Raw genomic sequence first — 26018 nt, 5'->3', positions numbered from 1 at the left:
GGAAATCGCAAAGAAATTCTACAAAACAAAGGATTAAAATTTAGATGACATATAAGATAGGACAACCTTTCGGTCTTGTTCTTTACTATTTGTAATGGCAGAGTTAACAGCAAGGATCAAATTTGTCAGCAATATAAACTCAATATTGATTGAAAATAATAAAACATATATACAACTATATATCTAACGAAGACATAAATACATTTTATAGCGTGCCAGCAAATTCCCCGAATCCGTATTACCCCAAATTATTCTTAGCCCAGCCGGCAATTCTTTTCGCTCCAATATGTTCATGTATGTGTAAAAAATTTACAGGAAAGGAAAGGACAAAACCGGTATCAACAAGTTTTCGGGTTGTTATCCAAATCTTATCGGACTGTGATTCATTTTTAATCGGATTATTATCGGCGAGGTAAAGACAAGTTATCGAATTGTTATCGCTAACGATAAAGTTAAAGCTTATTTATAGAAAAGTTATAGAATATTTACCGAAAAAAATATCGATTTATCATCGAAAAGTTATAGGATAATAATCGAATTGTTGTCGATTGCAACAACACTTCGACTACAAGCCGATAGCATATTGAAAACTTTTCGATAAAAATTTTATTTTTTTCGGACAACAAATCCATATTTTTTTAGATATTAAATCTATAAATTTTCGAAAAAATATCCATATTTTTTTGATAATACATAGAGAACTTTTTGACAACAAATAGATAATATTTCGATAAAAAATGGATTGTTATCCATTTATCGATAACTTTGCTATAAAAAACTGTTCTTATAGATAACGAATTGATAACAAGCCCATAACTCATCGATAGCAAACTAATGACTCCGGAATGATCCGCAGATAATTCCATACATGTATATCTCAGAATAGTCTCGAAACTGACAGTATTCAGGATTATCAGGTCGACATCGTTGACCGGAATACATATATTTAAATTTCAAAATGACTTCAGAGCTTCCAGTAGGCGGCCGTTCCCAGGCCAAACTAAATTACGTCGGACTAAAAGCTCTATAAGGTGGCATATGATATTTTTAAATATGAGATAATTAGAAACAGAACGGACTCCTGGGTATGGTGCTGTAGAAAGGTGTCACAAATCTGTGGAGGTACAGGGAGGTAATCTCGATGGATAATGATCTATTTTAGTACTTGAGAGATGGAGTATGGGTGATGAGTGTTGAGAAATATCTTGTATTTCTAATCAACAATTACTAGATCTCCCATTTGCGCAGGTGTCTGCTTCATTGCCAGCGATTGGCACCCCATGAGAATGCCATCTATCTCTCTAGAGAAAGCCAATTTATATGGGCATTTATTTGTTTTAGCCCTACAAGTCTCCTAGGCTATAAGGAGTAATTCCTGCGTAACTAAAGGGATCAATGGAGGTTTCTTACGTCCTGCTGGCTCCCATTTACGCCAACTGTATGAAGTTGGCGTATCTGTTACCCAGGTGTTGGAATATAGTCGAAATCAGCTTCAATCCAACGGCGGGTAAATTTTTGACATCTGTGCTATGACCTACGACCAATTACTCTATCTCAGCAGGATTAGTCTAGAATGACTTTTGATCTACAATCATTCCTACTGGAAGTGTAGGCCTCCGAAAGCAGATTTTCGTGCGAACAAACATTAATTACTGGTTGCCTTTCTTTACATAGAAGGAGCCCTCAACATTGTCCTATAAACGACAACTTGGGCGGAACTGTAAAGGTGGAGTGAGGAAAGCGACGGCTTAGAAAAAGCTGAGAAGGAATACGCAACAGGGGGAATTCATGTCACATGAAAACTTTCAAATACACTGTGGAAAGGTTTACAGGGTTACCTGTAGCTGTCAACCTTAGCGAAACGCCGTTCAATTTTTTTATCGCATAGGTACAAAACTACTTAACTTAGACCAAACTTTATTGGAGGAGTACCATTTGTACTGTGTGACGGGGTTAAGAACTCTGGGGTTATTGATAACAGCTTCCATAGCTGATTTTGGGGAACAGGACAAGGAAGCCTTTGGATGTCTTCTACAGCTGCTGATTGGCAATTTGAAAACGTTGGGGTTTCTCTCAAAGGCTTTACTATATGGTGGTCAAGCCGATTTTCTTCTATGTTATTCTGCTCCGGAGGGCGCAATAAATACTTTTTACCACGGTCAAAAGGTTGGAAGCAGCGAACGATGAGGGTCGGAATGAACGGGGCAGTTCGTTTAACACATTCACTGGTACTCAACGAAATACTGAATCTGTACCGGCCTCGACTTCATCCCTGACAGAACAGAAACTGTTCGCCGGCTTCGTGCCAAATTTCCACATGCACCACTAAAATTACCTCAAGTGGGATGTGTTATCATGTTCCCTAACGGTGACAGTTTTTGAAAAACAGAAATTTTTGGCGCTCTCTTTTGATTACTGCTGAAATTTCCAAGGCTTTTGAGTGCCAATTACAGCATAAAATAATAAAGCTCCTTTCTGGCTAACCTCGGCTTTGAAATTACCAATATAAATCACACCATCCCGAATCGTTTAGCTCTTATATGTCCTTCCAAGTTGAACACAGATGGAGTATACATATTGTTACCAATCTTTAGAGTGCTCCATTATTGTTTGATTTCTATTATCCTTCGAATCACTGAACTGTGAATAAACAAACTCAAACGTTTTGTGTGCAAAGTTATCTTTGTTCACAGCACGACTATGGTAGCAGAGCTTCACAATTTTTTGTATTCGCGTACTGCACTTATAATGTGTTTAAATTAAACTGATAACGTTATACTGCGTTGTCTTGATATTCTCAGCTTCCAATTTCTGCCAGCATCCAGGCTTTTCGCGAACAGCGAACAATTAGTGGCTTATTTACTTCTATCATGTCCCGGGGTGGGCATGAGCTTAGCACCTGCTAAGCGACCATATTTGTATACGATAAGCGAGAGCACAATGGCTAATTCGTCAAAATCAACGACAGCTCTTTTAGCTTGATTTCGATGGTCGTACAGTGAGGAAGTGTTGCACGCTCGCTTAAAACAGAGTACCAAAGAGTGCGTGTGACACGTGTTCACCGTTCAAGCATTGAAATCAAACTAAATGATTTTGCTTTCGTGCTCGCTACGCGCTCGTGTTTACTAACACATTCTCAATTTGGTAACCATGTAAATGTAGTGGTGCCTACCGCTGATCATGTCTCTGCAACTAATATTTGCTATTGTCTTCTACTTGTATCTGTGTGTAATGTCGTCTACGCTCTCAGCTGCTGTATGTACCAAACAAACGCTGAAAACAAAATCTCAAATGTTTGAAAAAAACATTGATTCTCAGTTTGATATTCAACAATAGTTATCATTTTTAACAAAATATTTTCTCAACTTTTTCTCAAACGTTGATCTTCAACTTGAGAATAATTTGAAACATAACTGAAAATTGTTTTTCTCTCAAATTTTTGAGAAAACATTAATTCTCAGTTTGATATTCAGCATTATTAATCATTTAAAGCTAAATATTCTCTCAACTTTTTCTCAAATGTTGTTCTTCAACTTGAGAATGGTTTGAAATATACTTGCATTTCTTTCCATTCTGGTTGAAAACCATCGATATCATGGAATAATTTCCTTTCCAATAATGTGAATACTTTTTGCGCCAATGTGTCTAAATTTTAAAGTACATAATAAGTGTTCATGAAACCCAAAAATAAAATAAAACATAGTTCAACATGCTTATTTTACATCAGTGCTATCTATAGTGTCGTCGATAGTACCGTTATAATTCGTCGATCTCTAATTTGCATACTTTAGCTGGAAATGTAAACAAGCAATTTTGTTGAGTGAAGTTGAAAGTAAAGTGAAAAAATAAGGAAGTGTTTGTACATTTTAATAATATTAAGTGATATTGGACTACATTATGCATAAATCTAATCGAGTTAAAAGTGAAGTGAGGCAAATAATAAATTTTCTTACCGAAAGTGGCACAACAGTGGATTCCATTTCGTTCCGCTTTATTCTTATTTGCGAAAAAGTTGAGAATCCAAAAATTCTCAATTTGAAAATAAAGAAAAATTCCATATTAAAAATTTGCCTTTTAGCTTGAGAATGCTATCAATGGTTTCTTGAAATGCATTTGTAAGCTAACGTTTGAAATGAGAGAAATTGACTGATTCGCAAATGTATCTCAAACTGAGAATTGGCAATAATATTTATTGGGTCGCTATTTTTTGTCTCACCCAATTAGGTGTTGTGTTTGTGCAACATTTATCTAATGCCGGTACAGTGATATATCGGGATCAGTGTTGCTATTTTAGCTTTTTCCAGTTTTTTTTTCTGCGTTAATTGCGATTTAGTTTTAAGCTTTTTTTCAGTTTTATTCAGAATTTTTTTTAGCTCTTTTTAGCTTTTCTAAAAATTTTAGAAAATCTACATAAACAGTTTGGTGTAGAACATTGAATGAATTCGGGCTAGATTTTGAAAATTTGAGGGGCTAAGGAACAGATAATGCTAGCATTATGTAGGTAGAAATCGAAGCTGTGTAACTTTATTAAAGTAACATCAACCTAATATCGTTATCGTTCCGTCTGTTTGCCACTCCATTCGATTGGCTCTTTCATTTGCCTCGAAACTGCTTCCGAACGAAACTGAGTTTTTGATTTCAGAAAGATTTAATTAGATTTCTGCGTCCGAATGCAGAGAAAAGAGCTATCGTTATGTGTAAGGCTAATAGCCGTTATTAAATAAGAAGATAGAAGTATTATAAGCTATAAGGTAGAATATAACAAATTTATTATAAGGCTTATGTAGCAAAGAAAAAAGGCTTACTTACATACATTAGGCCTTATTAAATTTGTAATTTTGTATTAGGACCTTTAATATAAGGCTTATAGCCCACCCAAAATCAGATAATACAATAAATAAAAATTGGTTATATGGCTTATATAAAAGGTTGAATAAGGATTATTATACCATAGTATAACCTAATTATAAGTTGCACATATAATATTGCTTGGGAGTATAATAAAACACCATCTAACTTAAAATTCCTGTACTCATATTCATAATAACCAATTTCAAAACTTTATTTAACCGGGTGACACTCATCGGCAGTTCGGCCATGTGTCATGAAAATATTTGTTCAAAAGTTCATTTACCAGATGTCATTTGCCAATAATCGTTTGGAGTCGATGTAAACCACGTACTAAAAATTTGAAAAAGAGGTTCTCACTCACAAAGTGTGAAATATGGAACTTACATCTTTCATGTGTTCTTTGAAAGGGCAAAACGTCGATTTTCTTAATGGAAATAGTTTCATCGGTGCTCTAATTTTGAAAATAAAATAACCACTTTCCTCAAAAATATTACGAAGACTTATAGACTGTAGTGGGGTTGATTTATGATGGATCCCCTTTATGTAAAAACACAGAGAGCATTTGTAAGTTATATTATATATTTTTTGTGAAACGAGCCGGACCCGTGCGCATCTTGCGCATCAAATATAAAAGTCTCATATCAAATATCAACAGACATCAGCTGTTCTATCAATCAAACATCTATAAACTTACATGCGCTTGCGCTGCCATCTGGCGAATGTTAGCAACTGCTGGTAATGCAGTGTTAGTTTTAATCAAATATTCCCAATAGTGCTATAATACAAATAGGTTTTTTTTGTGTGCTCAAAATCGTTTATTTTTAACAAATTATTTTAATAATATATAGCTAAACAAAAGCACTACGACTAATAATGCCCAAAGCTCGCTATTAGCACGAATCTCCATCTTTGCAACCAAAACTTTATTTATAGTTTTGGGTTCCAAATAAGAGTGGAAAAGGGACCTATACAAAAAAACAGCAATTAGAAATAATATATAAAATTGGAGTCAAAATGAATTTAAATCTTTTATTCTGTTATGTCTTTTATAAAAAAAAGTAACAAACGCATGGAAAGTTGCCTTAAACTTTTAGCTTTTTTTTAGTCTCAAACATTTTTATTTAGCTGTTTTTAGGTTTTTAATATTGTTCATCTAGCCTTTTTTCGGAAAAAGTTCTGGCAACACTGGTCGGACATTCTAATATTCGCCACAATATTCTTGTTCATCATTCGTTGGTTATAATGAATGAAGTATTAAAGAAGTCCGCTTCCTATTACTTTTCTGAGCTTACACAGCTCCTCTCTTTCGTTCCATAATCGCAGTTTCTTCTTGAAAGATTACCCAAGAATCATAAAAGCTATTCTTGCAGGACATTGTAGACTAAACAGCCACATGCAGGAGCTGGGCATACTATCGAACAACACATGCCGATTTTGTGATCGATAAGCGGAGACGACGGACCATATCTTCCTGGGATGTAACGCAATCTCAAGACGCAGGGCTAAGTTTATGGGCTCACCATGGCCAGAGCATTATCACATTAAATCGCTCAAGCAAGGTGAATTGATAGGGTTAATCAGAGATGTCGGCTTGGATGATATGCTGTAAATAAGATGAGGGCACAATAGACCAATGGTTGCAGTGCGATCCTCAATTAATTATCTATCTACCTATCTGCTGTAAATCTCTAAGTGTTTGAAAAATGTCTCTGAGTCCTCTTCTTTGTATGGCATTATTACAACAATACTTAGCTCTGCCTTTTTTATATATCCATTCGTAAACGGGGGAAACAAGTTAGGCAGACGAGGTCAGGTTGTTTAATTGTAAGAAATGCCATTCATGATTAATAACTTTAGTGAGAACTCATCACTCTGATGGCAGAGAGTAAAAACATGCACAAAGCTCGTAATTAAAGTCTTTATAATCAACACATCTTACTATATAAAATTCCACATCACTTATTCGCACCCACTCATATGAGTAAATACTTTAACGAAATTCATTGTATGCCTGACATAATTTACTTAACGTAGTAATTATAAATTATAAAAGTGCCGTCAACTTCACTTTTCTAGCCAAAGAGTTCTTAGTGCCACATACGTCTTCGTCTAAGTTGGCTGCTTAACTACACCAACATTTACTTCGCATTTTATGAAATACCAACTGCAGAGAAAGAAAAAAAAAACAAGTAATGCATAACATTGACGAACTTTCACTGCTACAATCCAGCCAAGCAAGCGACCAGCCAACCGACGGACTAAATAATAACCCTCCTTGATTTTTCTTGCTACCGGCATACAACAACGAAAGCAAGATTGAACTTCAACAACAAACTCGACTTACTCAACTTTTGCTGTGATATTTTTATGGAAGTCATCTATGATGAACTTTTTAATTAAGTCACCAAACAAAGTAATTAATGAAGAAAATAATTTTCATGTCAAAGATGGCAGCGTACGAAGGATCTATGTAATATTTTTACATACATATATGCATTTATGTATCCTTACATGGACTCAGTGTTGGCAAAGACTTTGACAATTATGTTTTAAACATGAGAATGTAGGTGATTCCAGGTTAAGTTGGTCAAAAGTTAGGTGGGCAGCATTTTTTTTTTTTTTTTTTTGTTTTTTTTTTTTTTTTTGTAAAGTTGAAAACTGTCTACCTTGGCCGGACACTTCGAACGCGTTTTTGGCTAGCTAAGTCGTGGTGGGTTGGAAATAGTCACAGCCTTCTGAGTTAAAAGTAAGTAAATCAATTCCTGACTGCTCTTAGTAATAATTTGGCTAATAACTATCCTATCCTGCGTCCAATTAGCATCAGGCGGAGGTAGTAATTAAGTCGATATTGTCGCTTTACGTGACTAAAGTGCTAATAAACAAGTAAAGATATATAAGTTCGGGTGTAACCGAACATTATATACTCAGCGTGAGCTTCAATTGTACATTTCATTTCAGATAAATTACTTTTCTACACAACACGTGGCACCGCCAGTTAAAAAAATGTCTGCCCATTTCCTCTTACAACAAAACTTGATAAGTGAAATATCATTGATTCAAAACTATTTTTTGTTAAGTTTTAGCTTATTATTCTAGTCTGCGACCCTTTTAAACTTGTTTTGTATCTATGTTGCCATGGTCTATAACAGATCCGTCCATTTTTACTAGAAATATTTTCTGTTATAAGGAAAATATATGTACACAATTTCAATACGATAAGTTAATTTTTCTTCGAGTTATGGCTCCCGAAACATAGAAAACTGCTTAGTCATAAAAGGGGCGGTGCCACACCCATTTTCAAAAATTTTAGTGTTTTCCAATTTAATGTTATAATTCAATTTAGAAAGTAAAATTATATTGATACAAAGCTCTTTTTCGCTAAGATATAGGTTTTTTTTTCGTCCACGACCCTTTTAAAAATCTTTTACATAAAGTGGGCGTGGTCTTTAACCGATCTCGTCCATTTTTTCTAGAAATGTTTCCTGCTATAGAGGAAACTTGTGTCTCTAATTTTATTATGATCCGTTAATTTTTCTTCGAGTTATGGCTCCCGAAACATAGAAAATTACTTAGTCATAAAAGGGGCGGTGCCACGCCCGTTTTTTAATTTTAAGTTTTTCATATTTATTGTTATAAATCCACTTGGGAAATGAAATACCATTGATATAAAACTCTTTTTTGCAAAGATATAGCGTATTTTATTCGTCCACGCCCCTTTTAAAAATCTTTTATATAAAAGTGGGCGTGGTCCTTAACAGATTTTGTTAATTTTTGTTCAAAGCATCCCTTATAGTAAGGGCAACCTCTCTGCCGAATTTTGTTACGATAGGTTTAACGTTTTTTGATTTATAATTAATAATATTTGTAAAATAAATTTTTTCACAAGTGGGCGGTGACACGCCCATTTAAAAAAATTTTTTTAAATTTTTATCAAGAGTCTCAACATCAGTGCACATGTCAAATTTCAACATTCTAGGTGTATTATTTACTAAATAATCGGGTTTTTTTGTGTTTTCCAAAATATATATATATATAAATTAGGCGTGGTTATCATCCGATATCGCTCATTTTCAATATCAATCTACTCTGGGCCCAGATAAGCTCGTGTACCAAATTTGGTGAAGATATCTCAATATTTACTCAAGTTATGGTGCTAATGGACGGACGGACGGAGATGGCTCAAGCAAATTTTTTTTCGATACTGATGATTTTGATATATGGAAGTCTATACCTATCTCGATTCCTTTATACCTGTGCAACCAACCGTTATCCAATCAAAGTTAATGTACTCTGTGTGCAAAGCACGCTGAGTATAAAAAATATACTGTATTACAATTATTAAATTCTTTTTGGTTTGTATGTTGCGTTCCATAACTGAACCGATGCCTGCCGAACATTTAAATAGTTCAACATACCCGGTGATACTTTAGATGCTTCGAAACCTTATAGTAACGTGACATGATTGATGACTGCCTCAAAACAGGTCTAGCACTATGACTTATGTCCTCTGGGTGGCATTTATGAATCGGTACGCTATAGCACGATGACAAAGGTAGATAGAGATTAGGTAAGAGCAGCGCTATCCCATGCATAACCCTGCTGGTGATGGTTTAGCATTTTGAGCGGCTAGGATGTGATGTCAATGGATTAATATGCATTTGTTTATATGCGCTTCTTTTGACTTTTCTCTGGATTTGTTAACCGAGAAATGCGTTGGATTTGAGAGAGACTTTACGGTTGTCCACAGATTACTAAAACCAGTAGCGAGATTACAGTTCTTTGATGTTTTTTACATTTTGGCGGCTTTACGGTTATATTTACTAAGAACTACAAGCTTGGAGCCGCGACCTTGCAGAAAAAACCTTGCGAAAGATTTCTAGAAATTATTCTAGACAGTAAACTGCCGTGAAAGTTCAACGAGGAAAGCCTTTCACTCCCAAGGCAGTGAAATGGATTATTAGTCAATATTCTTCTTATATTATTTATTGAATAGTTCAGAAGCTGTTATCTCATGGTACCAATTTAAGTCAGCGTGATTTGCCACACTAACCAAGCAACCAATAGATGATAATATGGAGATGTTCTTGCAAAGACTTTCATTTTCTTCCTCATATTTTACCGTCCACTCAATACTTTGTATTTAAATTTTTGTAAATATTTTAGATTTTTTCATTTGTTACAAAACCCTTTTGTCATGGCCCTATTACCATGTCCCATGTCCATGTGCCTTTTTGGTGGTTTATTTAGTTAACAATGCGGGAGACATTGGTAAAAAGTATACTGCAAAGTTTGCAGACGGCGGCACGTTTAAAAATGTGCCCTTAAGTCTGCAGTGTGTGACAGGGCGCCCTGGCTGTGATATCATTCAAGGGCTTTAGTTTGCTACGTGTGGATAATACGCCACCTCCAATGACAAACCACGGTAAAAAGGGCATCATATAATGTGTATAGAGGGGGGATTGCCCCTTATACAACGGGTATGAGGATTATCATGCCAAGTGGCATACCTGCTTAACTACAGGAAAATTTCAAAGAGAGTAGGTTTCAGAAATGCTATTTCTTTTATAACGGCCACCACCGTGGTGTGATGGTAGCGTGCTCCGCCTACCACACCGCAGAACTTTGGTTCAAGCCCCGGGCTCAGTAACGTCAAAATTTTAGAAATAAGTTTTTTCAATTAGAAGAAAATTTTTCGAATCGGGGTCGCCCTCGGCAGTGTTTGGCAAGCACACCGAATGTATGTATGTCTGCCATGAAAAGCTTCTCAGTGAAAACTGCCTTGCAGATGCCGTTCGCAGTCGGCGTAAAAACAATTCTAGGGAAAATTAAAAAAGGGCACGACGCAAAATGGAAGAGAAGCTCGGCCTAAAATCTCTTCGGAGGTTATCGCGCCTTTCATTTGCCCAGCAAACACATTTTGTGTCGTTAGAGAAATATTGTAGCTTCACACTAGAATTCTAATGTAGTTCTCTAATGCATTTCGAATCGAAAAATTGGTTAGAGAGCTAGGTTAGAATTCGACTATGAAACGATTCGAATAACACTAGAAATGCGACGTTATGATTATTGTCACAGTTATCGATTATTTGCACGACATGATCGGTCATCCTAAGTGTTATACAAACATAATAAAAATAGGGAAAAGTTGTGTGGAAATATTATAAGCTGCGAAAGAAGTTTATTTTATTTATAATAATAAATAATAGGAAGTGAAATGGATCAAAAAAAGTTAAAAAGGGAAAGCGAGCAGATTATTGAAGTTCTATTTGAATTGCATGAAGAAAACGCTTCCTCAATCCTGGGGAAATAAGTGGAAGCGAAAATTTTAACATAATAATTAGTACTGAAAACTGTGAAACACACGATAGGATTTTGAATTATTTTTATTTTATTATAATTTATAAGCTTATAACCAAATAAAAGTATTTGATATAATGAAACAACGAAAATCTCGCTGATTTTAAATAACTAATTGTTGCCACAATGCTTCCATGCATTTATATGCAGATGATACCCAATTATACATGCCTCGACCTATCGGTCTTTCCAAAGACTTATTTGCTATACTGAATGAAGATTTAAGACGTGTAGAAAACTGGGCCAACCTAAATAAACTATTTCTCAATGCAGCTAAATCTAAGGCGACTGCGTTAGGAAATACATCAAATTACGTAAGCAAACCTCCTGATGTTATTCTCAATGGAGGTAAAATAGTTTTTCATGATGTGGTTACTAATTTATGTTATAAAACCAACTCCAAACTGACTTATGTTGACCATATCAACCTTGTGGTGAGCAAGATATATAATACCTTGCGTAATATATACAGATCTCCATATTTTTTACCCCGAGACGTTAAGATGAAACTGGTCAAAGCTCTAATAATACCTCAAGTCTCTTATGGTGAACTAATATACGGTAACTTGGACTCAATGTCACTCAACAAATTGCAGTTTGCCTTTAATAATGTTGCCCGGTTTATTTTTTCTAAAAGGAAATTTTATCACATATCTTCATATGCAATTCAGATTCTCGGATGCGATATTTATAATTTCCTAAAAATGCGAAATCTCTGTTTCTTGCATAAGCTAATATACTCACAAAAGCCGCCGTACTTATTTAACAAACTAAGTTTCTGCCAATCTAAACGGACTTTGAATCTTTTAGTCCAGAATTTAAAGTACACAACGTCATCCAGAATTTTCTTTGTCAGTACAATCCGTCTATGGAACTCACTCCCATACGCGACTAAAGCTATTAGGAAAGCAGGATATTTTAAGCAGGCCGTATTATTTTTTCTCAACCTTTAACTTACCTTTTAATTATATATCTTTATCCTTGTCACAAAAATTTTGAACTGTGGATGTTTAATTGTTAAAGAATAAGTTTATTATCTTTCTAGCTCTTGTATTTATATTATATTATATTAGATTATATTATATTATATTACTCTACTTTTATTTTTGATAATGTATTACGATTAATGTACTATCTAAAAACTATGTCTTACTTGTACAAAAAACTCAAATAAATGAAATGAAATAAATTGCGCATCACTTCAAAATTCTCATTAGAAACCCATTAGCAATTGGCATTAGAATTCGATTTGAATTCGAACCCTTTTCTCGATATCGAGAACGAAGTCCCCTTTTTGCCGAGAATGCTATAATTCGCGACAGTTTCGCAAATCGTCCTCTAACCTTTTACTTTAGAGAAATACATTAGAATTCGATTCGCCTTCTAATCGTTTTCTAACCTAAATGTTTGTTGGGTATTTTTTATTTTTTTGTATCAGTGTAGTAGTTTAAGCAAATCAACTATACGATTAATCGAAGCTTGGCGGCTATTCGCATACCGATACTCATTTAAGCGCCAAATACACGACACGAACATTTCCGCAATCCTGTTCGCAGCTTTGGCCATACACCATACGAACTTTTGGCCGAACAGAAATTTTTTATTGTCCATTTTACTTTTCCGCGCACGTCTGTTCCGTTCAGATATTACTACGATTATGAGCTATTTCGCCATACACGCACGAACAGTTCGCGCAAATTTGCGAACTGGCAAACACCACCATACACGACAGAAAAGGTCGCAGAAACATGACATAACGGGAATGTTCGCGGAAATGTTCGTGTCGTGTATTTGGCGCTTTAGTAAGCATGCTAACCATTTTATATCGAATAATCGGTTATCCAATTAATCGAACAATTTTTCGAGCCATAATATATATGCATGTCGTGACAATAACAAATATTCGTACAAAATATATATATATGTAAATATATGTTACATTTGAGAGTATGTATGTATCATCCTACCAGAATGTGTATGTATGGGCGATGTATATAGTATATTGCCTTTGCCCTCTCTCTCTTTCTCTCAGAAAAGGCCAGAATTACTATACGTAGTTTACTGCAGGTCAAAAATCATTTGCCAAAACTTTGGTTATACGTCGGTCAGGCAAATTAAAATCAAATTCTCAGCGTAGCAAAAAAGTGATGGTGGCTATTGCGGCTAACATTTTGGGCGTATCAAAGCAAAAAAAAAGCCATTTTGACCTTTTTTGTTTTGCTTTTCTGCGTAAGTTTTCTAAATACACATTAGGTAATACATAAATAAGTAAGCATATATGTATGTATGTATCTACGAATATACTATGTACAAATTAGTTTTCTTTTTTATACTCAGTTGAGCAGAGCTCACAGAGTATATTAAGTTTGATTGGATAACGGTTGGTTGTACATATATAAAGGAATCGAGATAGATATAGACTTCCATATATCAAAATAATCAGGATCGAAAAAAAATTTGATTGAGCCATGTCCGTCCGTCCGTCCGTCCGTCCGTCCGTTAACACGATAACTTGAGTAAATTTTGAGGTATCTTGATGAAATTTGGTATGTAGGTTCCTGAGCACTCATCTCAGATCGCTATTTAAAATGAACGATATCGGACTATAACCACGCCCACTTTTTCGATATCGAAAATTTCGAAAAACCGAAAAAGTGCGATAACTCATTACAAAAGACAGATAAAGCGACGAAACTTGGTAGATGGGTTGATGTTATGACGCAGAATAGAAAATTAGTAAGATTTTGGACAATGGGCGTGGCCCCGCCCACTTTTACAAGAAGGTAATTTAAAAGTTTTGCAAGCTGTAATTTGGCAGTCGTTGAAGATATCATGATGAAATTTGGCAGGAACGTTACTACTATTACTCTATATGTGCTAAATAAAAATTAGCAAAATTGGATTAAGAACACGCCCACTTTTTAAAAAAAAATTTTTTTAAATTCAAATTTTAACAAAAAATTTAATATCTTTACTGTATATAAGTAAATTAAGTCAAAATTCAACTCCAGTAATGATATGATGCAACAAAATACAAAAATAAAAGAAAATTTCAAAATGGGCGTGGCTCCGCCCATTTTCATTTAGTTTGTCTAGAATACTTTTATTGCCATAAGTCGAACAAAAATTTACCAATCCTTCTCAAATTTGGTAGGAGCATAGATTCTATGACGGTAACTGTTCTCTGTGAAAATGGGCGAAATCGGTGGAAGCCACGCCCAGTTTTTATACACAGTCCACCGTCTGTCCTTCCGCTCGGCCATTAACACAATAACTTGAGCAAAATCCGATATATCTTTACTAAACTTAGCCCACGTACTTACCTGAGCTCACTTTTTCTTGGTATAAAAAATGGGCGAAATCTGACCATAACCACGCCCACTTTATCGATATCGAAAATTACGAAAAATGAAAAAAATGCCATAATTCTATACCAAATACGAAAAAAGGGATGAAACATGGTAACTGGATTGGTTTGTTGACGCAAAATATAACTTTGGAAAAATCTTTGTAAAATGGGTGTGACACCTACCATATTAAGTAGAAGAAAATGAAAAAGTTCTACAAGGCGAAATCAACAGCCCTTGGAATCTTGGCAGGAATACTGTTAGTGGTATTGCATATATAAATAAATTAGCAGTACCCGACAGATGATTTTCTGGACACCTGGTCCACATTTTGGTGGATATCACGAGAACGCCTTCACATATACATCTAAGGGCCACTCGCTTTTAAAACCCTCATTAATACCTTTAATTTGATATCCATATCGTACAAAAACATACCAGAGTCACCCCTGTCCCACCCTAATGGCGATATCTCGAAAAGGCGTCCACCTATAGAACTAATGCCCCCTCTCTCTTAAAATGCTCAGTAACACCTTTCGTTTGATACCCATATCGTACAAACATTCTAGAGTAACCCCTGGCCCACCCTAATGGCGATATCTCGAAAAGGCGTCCACCTATAGACCTAGTGTCCACTCCCTCTTAAAATGCTCAGTAACACCTTTCGTTTGATACCCATATCGTACAAACATTCTAGAGTCACCCCTGGCCCACCCTAATGGCAATATCTCGAAAAGGCGTCCACCTATAGACCTAATGCCCACTCCCTCTTAAAATGCTCAGTAACAGCTTTCGTTTGATACCCATATCGTACAAACATTCTAGAGTCACACCTGGCCCACCCTAATGGCGATATTTCGAAAAGGCGTCCACCTATAGAACTAAGGATTACTCCCTTTTAAAATACTCATTACCACCTTTCATTTGATACCCATATCGTACAAACACATTCTAGAGTTACCCTGGCCCACCCTAATGGCGATATCTCGAAAAGGCGTCCACCTATAGACCTAATGTCCACTCCCTCTTAAAATGCTCAGTAACACCTTTCGTTTGATACCCATATCGTACAAACATTCTAGAGTCACCCCTGGCCCACCCTAATGGCGATATCTCGAAAAGGCGTCCACCTATAGACCTAATGTAAACTCCCTCTTAAAATGCTCAGTAACACCTTTCGTTTGATACCCATATCATACAAACATTCTAGAGTCACCCCTGTCCCACCCTAATGGCGATATCTCGAAAAGGCGTCCACCTATAGACCTAATGCCCACTCCCTCTTAAAATGCTCAGTAACACCTTTCGTTTGATACCCATATCGTACAAACATTCTAGAGTCACACCTGGCCCACCCTAATGGCGATATCTCGAAAAGGCGTCCACCTATAGAACTAAGGATTACTCCCTTTTAAAATACTCATTACCACCTTTCATTTGATACCCATATCTTACAAACACATTCTAGAGTTACCCTGGCCCACCCTAATGGCGATATCTCGAAAAGGCGTCCACCTATAGACCTAATGCCCACTCCCTCTTAAAATGCTCAGTAACACCTTTCGTTTGATACCCATACCGTACAAACATTCTAGAGTCACCCTTGGTCCAGCTTTATGGCGATATCTCGAAAAGGCGTCCACCTATAGAACTAAGGATTACTCCCTTTTAAAATACTCATTACCACCTTTCATTTGATACCCATATCGTACAAACACATTTTATAGTCACCCTGGCCCACCCTAATGGCGATATCTCGAAAAGGCGTCCACCTATAGACCTAATGCCCACTCCCTCTTAAAATGCTCAGTAACACCTTTCGTTTGATACCCATATCGTACAAACATTCTAGAGTCACCCTTGGTCCACCTTTATGGCAATATCTCGAAAAGGCGTCCACCTATAGAACTAAGGATTACTCCCTTTTAAAATACTCCTTACCACCTTTCATTTGATACCCATATCGTACAAACACATTCTAGATTCACCCCTGGCCCACCCTAATGGCGATATCTCGAAAAGGCGTCCACCTATAGACCTAATGCCCACTCCCTCTTAAAATGCTCAGTAACACCTTTCGTTTGATACCCATATCGTACAAACATTCTAGAGTCACCCCTGGCCCACCCTAATGGCGATATCTCGAAAGGGCGTCCACATATAGACCTAATGCCCACTCCCTCTTAAAATGCTCAGTAACACCTTTCGTTTGATGCACATATCGTACAAACACATTCTAGAGTCACCCCTGGCCCACCCTAATGGCGATATCTCGAAAAGGCGTCCACCTATAGACCTAATGCCCACTCCCTCTTAAAATGCTCAGTAACACCTTTCATTTGATTCCCATATCGTACAAACACATTCTAGAGACACCCCTGGTCCACCTTTATGGCGATATCTCGAAACGGCGTCCACCTATGGAACTAAGGATCACTCCTTTTCAAAATACTCATTAACAGCTTTCATTTGATACCCATATCGTACAAACACATTATAGAATCACCCCTGGTCCACCTTAATGGGGACATCTCGAAAAGGCGTCCACCGATAGACCTAAGGCCCACTGCCTCTTAAAATGCTCAGTAACACCTTTCATTTGATACCCATATCGTACAAACAAATTCTAGAGTCAGCCCTGGTCTACCTTTATGGCGATATCCCTAAATGGCGTTCATCCATAGAACTATGGCCTATTCTCTCTTAAAATACTCTTTAATACCTTTCATTTGATACACATGTTATACAACCACATTCCAGGGTTACCCCAGATTGATTTTCCTTATTTTGTCTCCATAGCTCTCAACTGAGTATGTTATGTTCGGTTACACCCGAACTTAGCCTTCCTTACTTGTTTTTCTTTGGTCTTAGTTCCTCATCTCTTGGCTGTCATTTTTACCGACCTTTTTTAATGAGGGTCACTGTCAACCTTTCAAGTTTAATTTCATGCTGATTTTGCTGCATGAACTTTTTTTACTTTTTGTTAGATTTTTCGGTTGCTGTGAAATTTCAAAAGCGCAAAGCTCTGAAGTCAGCTAGATGTTTGAAATGTTATTTAACATTTTTATACCTTTCATGAACATGAAATGGTACATTAACTTTGGTCCGATGTTTGTAACGTTGCGAAATATAGATGATCGACTCACCATTAATTATACCGAATTGATTAGGGCGACGAACCGAGTTGATATAGCCATGTCCGTCTGTCCGTCCGTCTGTCTGTTTGAACGCAAACTAGTCCCTCAAATTTTGAGATATCTCAATGAAATTTGACACAAGGATGTATTTTTGTATTATATTAGACATTTGTCGGTTCCGGTAGGATCGGACCACTATAACATATATCTCCCATACAACCGATCTTTCAGATACGACGATTTTGGTCATTCCTGCCGCAATTTAGAAAGTATAAACGTGAAACTCGGTGATATATATTTTAATATATCATAGAAGATTTCATGTAAAAATCATTTTGATCGGAGCTATATATAATATATATCCCATACAACCGATCGTACAGATAAGGGGGTTTTTTGCCATTTTGTATTTTATATTTATCTTAAAAATCGTTTAGGTATATACATCTGTTCACTATATATTTCTTATCTTATACATCCGATTATTTGGAGATTACGAACGGGATAAGATTATTGTTTAGCCCCATTCATGAAAGGAATGAAGTCTTCGGCGCAGCCGAAGACAGTCCCGTCCTTACTTGTTACTCTTGTTTTCCTTCTTTAACTTTTTCTTCTTGCAACATTTCTATTTTATTTGCCGCCATTTTATTTTGCAGTTCTTATTGACAATTCTATATAGCTCTTAGCTGTCATGTGTCAAGTTAAGCGGCGCGTTTGAATAAAATTAAATAGCAAAAAAATGCAGGAGATTTTGTCTTATTAATGTAGTTAAAATTTAAGATTTAATTAGATTACAATTAAAATTTTATTTAGTAATAAAATATGCAGCAAATCTCCTTATAAATGAAATAAAAGGAAAGATACGGATAGGCTGACATTTACGCCTAAATTAGCTCTAGACATCGTCTTAATTATTTCCCCATGCCCTGCTCATCACAGTACATTAGTCATTGATAGATATAAATACGGAATGATGGCGGCTTCATCTTATTTGAAAATTGGCGTAGACGGCAGAAAAAAATTTGCTTTAAAACGCGTCCTTCTACAAATAAAAAATTTGGCAGATGACATCATCTTCACGATGCTCCAGATCTTGTAGAAAACATACTAAATTAGAATCGACACTCACTATATTTTTGTCGACTTTAAAAGTGCCTTTAAAAACCCTAAAAGAAGTTGCTTATATGCTGCTATGTCTCCGAGCCATTCGAAACCAAACAAGACTTCAAACAAAACGAATATCTCTCGTGCGATTTCTTTAACAAAAGCTTTAGAAGAGAATTCTAGCAGCAGAACTAAATCGTGATGGAACTATCTATTATAAGAACGTACAATTACTGGCGCATGCTGATGATGTTGATATTATTGGCTTCAAAAAACGCGCCTACCACGTCATTGTTGACAGATACAAATTCGATAATGAAGTATTTGTACATTCGAGAACCAGCATTAACAAAAAAAAAATTATATCAGCTTAAGAACCAATCGGGGTCAGTTGTCAAGAGCTAAATGTAAGCCGCAAGTTTAAGTTGGCTGATCACTGCAGTGTATTTGAAGCGGAAGTTGCTGCGATTAAGGATGCGGTGGATGAAATGCTATCCAGTGATACTACGGTTGGGGAATTCAACTTCTACTCTGATAGCCACGCGGCTATCAAGGCCTTGAGTTCAACTATAGTGCGGTCGAGTTTGGTCTGGGAGTGTCTGACCTCGCTTGCGATTGCATCGAACTATTTTATAATTAAGATTGTCTGGGTTCCGAGCCAAAGTGATATCCCGGGCAACTGTCAAGCGGATCTCTTAGCGCGCATCGGTACAATTGAACCGCATGGAGGTGGCTGTAGGGATTTCGGGATTTCGCTGGCCACCTGTGGTTTGCTCCTCCATATGTGGGCCTCGAATCAGCTCATCAAGCGTTGGGCGTACACCACAACTAGCAGGGCAGCAAGACCTTTGTGGCCGAATGTGGATGGCAGGAGGTCTGCCGAATTAACTCGGTTCACTAAGGCTTACTTATCAATGGTCATTGGGGTTTTGACAGGGCGCTTTCCTAGGGGTATCCATTTGGTATGTCTCAAAATACTGGACACTTCATCCTGCTGCAGCTGTATGGAGGATGATGAGGTGGAATCATCAAATCACTTTATGCTTAATTGCCCAGCTTTTGCCAGAACTAGGCGAAAGTACTTCCCGACTCACTCGGAACTCCCGAGGATGTATCCAAAGTTGAGATCAGTATCACTCGGAACTTTATAGTTGCTACCCAACGATTCTCTAAGTATATATATCTATGTCACCATTGTTTTATTGTACGTGGTATCACAACGGACCTTCATGTTGTCCAGGTGAGCTTCCCATATCAGGGTAGCTACCACTAAAATTAACCTAACATTAGTCGCTCGTCATAGCTGACCTCATGTAGGCCGTAACCATTGTCGTTCATTTCCGCTTTTCATCGCTTATTCCCGGTTTTCGAAGATGGCGTTTTTGATTAGCTACAGGTAATTTTCCGCTAGTTACCTAAGCGCTTGGTACTCAAGTAGATTTATTTCCTTATTTGTTTAGCACTGATCAAAAACATCTCCGGTCCAAGCATGGAAAATATTTCGATAAAAATGTAACGAGGCTGTGATAGCAATACACATTTTCCCGTAATAGCTTTTCACGTAATAGCTTAAGCTAGGTTGGAGTGGAGGCACATATGGTCAGTGTCAGACAGTTCATTGTAATACCACCAAAAGGCACATTACCTCTGCTCTACGATCCATTTCGTTGACCTGACAAAAGCTACCAAGTTCTTGAAATCATATTCCATGACCTTGGGTAGATTATACAAAAAGTAAACTTCCAGGCAGCGCTGCCTGATATCATGTGTCGCCAAGTAGTTGGATATGAGCTTATCCACCATTTCCCCTTCTTTGTCTGATCCTTCCGCTTTTAAATCGTACAGCATCGACTACAGGGACACTCAGCCTTTACTCCCAGCGGCATAGGGGGTTAGAATATACCCGCGGCAGATATACCTGTCGTAAGGGGCGACTAAAATACCAGATTCAAGGGGTTGTGCAGCGCAAACTTTACAGGTTGCCAGCGCTATATATAGCTTCTCCAAACCTAATTGTCAACCTCACCTTCGAGCGGCGAATCCCGTTTCACTAACAGACGAGGCTCTGGTAACCCCAAGCTCCTCAAGGAACTTGGGGGTGGGGAGGGAGGAATGACCTGAAGGTTTAATCGTTCCAGAGATGGTCGGGCTAGCACCTTAATGGAGCTGTGCTCCCGGAGCGTACTGGATCTGTATCCAGCAAAGAACCGTCGCATCGATAACACTCCCCAAAGCCTTCGGGGAGTAACCTTATCGCTACAACAACAACAACACTCAGCTTTTTTATATCTACAAGAAGGCTGTTTCTAGTCAGTCCTGCTACAAGTGTATATGCGTAAACGTGACCAGGTTTGCTAAGATGTCTTGTGGTTTGTAGCCACCTTTCGTTCTCTTTGAGCATTTGCTTGCAATGGATACCTAATAATTCTATGAAAGGATAGATCTGCTTTTCGTGCCCTACCTATTAGATTCGTCTGCAATACAGTTTCCACCAATAACCCTGTGTCACGGGACCCATGTGAGGTGAACACGGTTTTTTTGGCCACCTTCCGAAGTGATCGGCGAAGGTGGTGGAAGACGTTAATTTAAAAGAGCAAGCTACATGGGGTTGGGAAGGTCAAAATGCTTATATGCCTGGGTATCTCGGGCAGAGTGATCAACATACCTCAGGAAGGGTTAAATGTAATTCTTGGCAGGGAGTGGCCATAAAAGGGATTCTACGACTAAGAGAAAGCAACATGTGAGAATCAACGCAATATGGATACGCCAAGATACAAGGTGGCACAGAAATGGAACGATTTGGCTGGATCATAACAAAACTTGTTTCCGACATAGACCATAACACGGTTGCTGACTTCCAGGTGCAAAACTTAAGATATCCTTCGAAGGAGAAAAGTCTAAAGGATGATAGGGGCGTTACAACTTACACAGACGAATCAAAAATAGAAAATGTAAACAAAGCTGGAATGTACTGAAAAATCGTTTGGTAAATTAGTCATAAAGACGTTTTGGCTCATGCAATATCCTTCATTCGGAGGTCTATTCAATGGGGATAGCAACCTATCTATCGAACTTTGTCGAATTAAAGGCCGCCTCAATGACATTACGATACAACGTAATAAAGTTGGATATCATGCGGAGGTGTCAGGGTTCGCTAACGTCCATAGAACATCTCAGTGTCTCCCTTTGCTATGACCGTGGGCACTGTGAATTTAAGGGAATAAGTTCACATATGAGATGACCCCGTAAGGTTCCGCAATGAACATAATCTATGTGGGAGGCTCCGTACGACCAACGCTGTGTTATCCCCTGAGTTAAATGGAGGATATTAGATCAGTGCAATGAATTTGCTGTTCTTCAGCCGGGATAATTGTGGGATTTCAAAGTGATTATGACTGTATTTGGGTAAGAAATAAACTAGCCTCCCTTTCAAGCTAAACCATATTGCAGTTAGAGTACTTACGGCTGTCACCATAAGTCACTGCGCTATTGCACCGATGATTGGACGGTGCCGCATCCCAGCAGGTATGAGTCGATTCTTCACTTTCTTTGCAGATGTAAACAAGACGAAAGAGATTTCTAGGCGCGCAGTCTGGCAGAGGTTTGGAAGATGGACCTTTCGCTTTTACATCCGTTCATCAGAGAAAGCAAAGTTGAGGACTTCTACGAAATAATTGGGTTGGAAGAATGTACACTCACTGAGGGTATTCAAAATATTTTCGGGTTGAATTGTTGGAAGTTACAATGCACCCTTTTTTAACCTAACTTAATCCACTCTTACTTAGCCTAAGCTAATCAAACTTCGTAATAACGTACCGTTTTAAATCTAATGTAATAAGTCAAATTATTTATGTATATTTTCCACGAGTTTACAGACCTCTGTAAATTTGTTAATACCATAATAATGGTAGGATTAGTTAGTGGAATTGTTTATATGTAATAAAATCGTAATCTTAGCGCACAACAACAAATAGAGCGTTTCACCAAAAACAATTTTCTATAGTCATAAACAAATCGACAGACGAGTGTGACGCCAACACAGTTCTAGATACTGATTATGGATTTCTCATCAAAGCAAATACAAAAACTTGATGATTGTTGACAAAGGACACAAATGAAGAAGGATGAAAGCGGTTACACTTCAATGACGCCAATGACATCAACGACGCCGATAATGACGCCAGCGACAATTGCGGGTTAAATCAAGCGGCAAGTGGTAAATGAAGCCAAAGTTGATACTAAAGTAAAAGTATACTTGATGTTGTTGTTGGTGTTGATACTAATGCTGAGGCTGATGTTGAAGTAGAATATCCTTGGTAAGCATGTAAAAGTGTGTCAATGGTATAATCGTATGCATTAGCCAAGTTAACAGCAAATTATAGGGGCATTTTGGAGAAGAAAAAAAGTTACGACATCACATCATTATAATTCGTGAAATACAGTCTAGGTCTGCTTAAAGAAAAAAAAAATTATTTTTACGCATTAGCATACGCTGAGAAGAGAAATCAATACGATTTTTACAAGTGGCTCATCTCACTAACAGATTTTATATTCGCTTTTATATATAAGATTAATGGAGATTCTCGAGAAGGAAACCTTGTACTAAATTTCAAGCAAATCGCTCCATAAATAGTATTCTTTCGAATAGGTTGGTTCACCTCCCGGAGAGAAAAGTTTCTTAAATACTATTCGGTTAAGCAAATCGTACCATAAATAGATTTTTTGGAATAGGTCGGTCGTTGGCCCTGAGCCAGTCTAGGAGGCATCTACCCCATGCCAAATCTGAAGCATATCAAACCATAAATAAAATTTTATGAAACATATCCCTCCCTCAAACATCCCCAAATCCTTTTAAACGCCTACTTAATATTTCATCACAATCGCTCCAGTCACTTAGGAGAAGTTAATAACCAAACAAAAGTATAGAAATATGTTAAGGTATTTACGAATACATACATTCATTCGATTCAGAAACAGTTTAAAAATAAATTTATAATTTACCCAAATCGTTGCTAAACTTAATACTTAAATTTTTTGTAAATTTGTGTAATGTCGTTTACTTTCAGAAACAAGAAAGGATGGGGCTATGCCGAAGAGTTCATACCTTTCATGAATGGGGCTGAACAATAAACTTATCGAATTGGTAATTTCCATGTAACCGGCTGTATAAGATATGAAATATATAGTGAACAGGTGTACATACCTAAGCGATTTTTAAGATAACTAAAAAATAAAAAATAGGTAGATAGTTTATGTGAGGAGCAGAGTTTCACGTTTTTGTGATCTGCATGAAATAGCTATGACAACGAATCACTTATCTTAACAATATATAACGTAAACGTGCATAAATATTTAATGAAATTTGAAGCTCCTAGCCGTTAAAAAAGAGGCAGAAATGACACTTTATATGGGTTATATTATATATATACCACCGATCTCTATGATTTTTTTCAGCCAAAAATATCTGCTATATACGAAAGCTTATGGTGAAATGTGAAGGTTCTAGCTGTTAAAATGGGGCAGAAATTACGAAAAGTTTCTTATCTAAACAATCGGTTGTGGGAGATATATGCTATATATACGACTGATCTCATACATTTTTTAGGAAAATAATATGTGCTACATACGAAAGCATATGGTGAAGTTTGAAGCTTCAATCTGATAAATTGAAGAAGATATGACAAAAATCCTCTTTTTCTGAAAAATCGGTTGTACGAGTATGGAGGATCTATGCTATAGTGGTCCGATCCGGCCGGTTCCGACAAATATCTAATCGGACACATAAATACATCGGGTTGGTAACGAAATCCTGTTTTTGCAAAATCCCGAAAGCAAAAACCTGCTTTTTATAATCCTGCTTTCTTAAAATCCTGCTTTTTTAAAATCCTGATTTTTCAAAATTCTGCTTCTCATAATTCCAAGTTAGAAAATTCTGTATTTAAATGGAATATAAACAATGTTAAAGTGGACATGTCATTACTTTGAAAAGTGCGCACTTTTCAAAGTACTGACATGTCCACTTTAATATTTTTTTACTCAATTGAGCAGAGCTCACAGAGTATATTCACTTTGATTGTAAAATGTTGGTTGTACAGGTATAAAGGAATCGAGATACATATAGACTTCCATATATCAAAATCATCAGTATCGAAAAAAAATTCTATTGAGCCATGTCCGTCCGTCCGCCCGTTAACACGATAACTTGAGTAAGTTTTGAGGTATCTTGATGAAATTTGGCGTGTAGGTTCCTGGGCACTCATCTCAGATCGCTATTTAAAATTAACGATATCGGACTATAACCACGCCCACTTTTCCGATATCGAAAATTTCGAAAAATCGAAAAAGTTCGATAATTCATTACCAAATACGGATAAAGCGATGAAGATTGGTACGTGAGTTGAGCATATGACGCAGAATATAAAACTAGTAAAATTTTGGACAATGGGCGTGGCTCCGCCCACTTTAAAAGAAGGTAATTTAGCAGTTTTGCAAGCTGTAATTTGGCAGTCGTTGAAGATATCATAATGAAATTTGGCAGGAACGTTACTCTTATTACTATATGCATGCTCAATAAAAATTAGCAAAATCGGAGACCGACCACGCCCACTTTTTAAAAAAAAAATTTGTAAGCCAAATTTTTAAAGAAAAGTTAATATCTTTACAGTATATAAGTAAATTATGCCAAATTCAACTCCAGTAATGATATGGTGCAACGAAATACAAAAATAAAATAAACTTTCAAAATGGGCGTGGCTCCGCCCTTTTTCATTTAATTTGTCTAGGATAATTTTAATGCCATATGTCGGACAAAACATTACCAATCCTTGTGAAATTTGGTAGAGGCTAAGATTCTAGGACTATAACTGGTTTCTGTGAAAAAAACGAAATCGGTTGAAGCCACGCCCAGTTTTTATACACAGTCGACCGTCTGTCCTTCCGCTCGGCCGTTAACACGATAACTTGAGCAAAAATCGATATATCTTTACTAAACTCAGTTCACGTTCTTATCTGAACCCACTTTGTATTGGTGTGAAAAATGGCCGAAATACGACTATGACCACGCCCACTTTTTCGATATCGAAAATTACTAAAAATGAAAAAAATGCCATAATAATATACCAAATACGAAAAAGGGGATGAAACATGGTAATTGGATTGTTCTATTGACGAAAAATATAACTTTAGAAAAAAACTTTGTAAAATAGGTGTGACACCTACCATA

The 26018-nt window shown here is 36.8% G+C and overlaps 1 protein-coding gene across 13 annotated transcripts in view; it reads right to left on the bottom strand.

Annotated features, from left to right (window-relative positions):
• LOC137237648 (uncharacterized) overlaps positions 1-26018 on the bottom strand; it is a 548551-nt gene that overhangs the window by 106432 nt on the left and 416101 nt on the right. The gene's annotated exons all lie outside the window — the stretch shown is intronic.

Source organism: Eurosta solidaginis, chromosome 1 (assembly GCF_040869045.1).
Source record: "Eurosta solidaginis isolate ZX-2024a chromosome 1, ASM4086904v1, whole genome shotgun sequence".
In the NCBI taxonomy this organism is placed as follows: domain Eukaryota; kingdom Metazoa; phylum Arthropoda; class Insecta; order Diptera; family Tephritidae; genus Eurosta; species Eurosta solidaginis.
Note: the sequence above shows the minus strand (reverse complement) of the source record. Positions and strands in the feature narration are given on the sequence as shown.